The following is a 1,592-nucleotide window of genomic DNA, read 5'->3' on the forward strand; positions in this document are numbered from 1 at the left end:
ACACGACCCGCGCTTCCTTTGAAATTATAAATGTAATGGGATAGCGTATTTATTCCAATAAACGCCCCGCTTTGAATAAACGCCCCCTTGAATAAACACCCCTATAGAACCTTATTTGGAATAAATGCCCCGCTCGAATAAACGCCCTGACCCTTTCCGCCCCTCCCACTAAATAAATAAATAACTCTAATGGAAGCAACATAATTTTCAACACATTATATTAATGTCCTTTTCGTACTAATTACACTTTTCTAACCTGGTTGGGATTAATACCGGAGTTTTTATAATTACGCAATAACACATTTTGAGGGTAATTTTGTTTCAAATTTATAGTAAAATTATGGGCCGTTTATTTAAGTACATACTTATCCATTTTACACCAAAAATTAAAAAATAATAATAAAAGCTTCCCTCGAATAAACGCCCTCTCAAAACCCTTCTCGTGGTGGTTGTATGTAGTAGTATTAGTAGGCAATTGAAATACAGTAGCTCATGGTATAATATCGAACAAAAACACCAATAATAATTATACATTTTCAAACGAATAAGAAATACCTAACGACTTGAATAAATGACCGGGAGCAAAAGAATTTCGTTAAAACGAAGACATCATAAAATGGTGAATGAATTTCTAAATGGTGTGAAAAAAGAACGAGTGATTAAGCAAACAAATTAAACCTGTTTTATTGATGTTATGTAAAACTAATTGGCAATAGAAGTAGCAAACGAAACACTTGAGCGGTCGTTTTAATAATGACATTAAAGATTCTCGTCCCGCCGCGAGTGCTAATCGTCATGCGATTCGTCACCCTCCGAGATCACGGATCAAATCGGAACTAACAAATATCACACGAAATATGCATTTGAAACAAGCAACTCTTCCGACGGTCTATTAGACGCACAGCGATGCTTTACGTACTTAAAGACTCATTTCGAACGAAAACACGTTATTAAGAAGAGTGATTATTCTTGCATCATTGATTGCTTAATAACAACCATTTTATGAAGAAGATTCTGACAAAAACTCTCCCGGGACGTGAAATATCCGCAATATTGCTACACGTAGAAAGAGCGAGAGAAACCTCATTGCCAGTTAATGAGAGAAGCGGTGGAATCTTAACGAAGAGTTCAACGCGACAGCTTGTTGATAATCGATATAAAGTACGGCGATATGGATTAGATTCGTTTAAAGGTACATTATTTCATCCTCTTGATGGTTGTTATCGACTTGTTAACTATTATCTGAGAGAAGTCCACTAAACGTCTTGTTTGTTCGAACGACATGATGAAGTGCATCACAAGGTTCAATATCGCCATAACATCTAATATCGCAACACTTAAGATAATTTGGAATGATAACCACGTCGAGGAGAGAATAATAAAATGTATAATACTTAATTAGCCAGAATATAAAACAATACAATATATCAACAAGGAATTGAGAACAACTTAGAATAGGCATAGGAGTGTGTATATAAATAAATATCCATGCATATTGTCATATTTAGACAAGCTCGGTTTCCATACAATCGCTACACGTTATCGCCGACTGGTCGCTCCATGGAGGTATTTAATACCTCCATGGTCAGTCC

The sequence above is a fragment of the Anneissia japonica genome, unplaced genomic scaffold (genome assembly GCF_011630105.1).
Source record: "Anneissia japonica isolate Jap-2015-1 unplaced genomic scaffold, ASM1163010v1 scaffold287818_len932483_cov186, whole genome shotgun sequence".
Lineage (NCBI taxonomy): Eukaryota > Metazoa > Echinodermata > Crinoidea > Comatulida > Comatulidae > Anneissia > Anneissia japonica.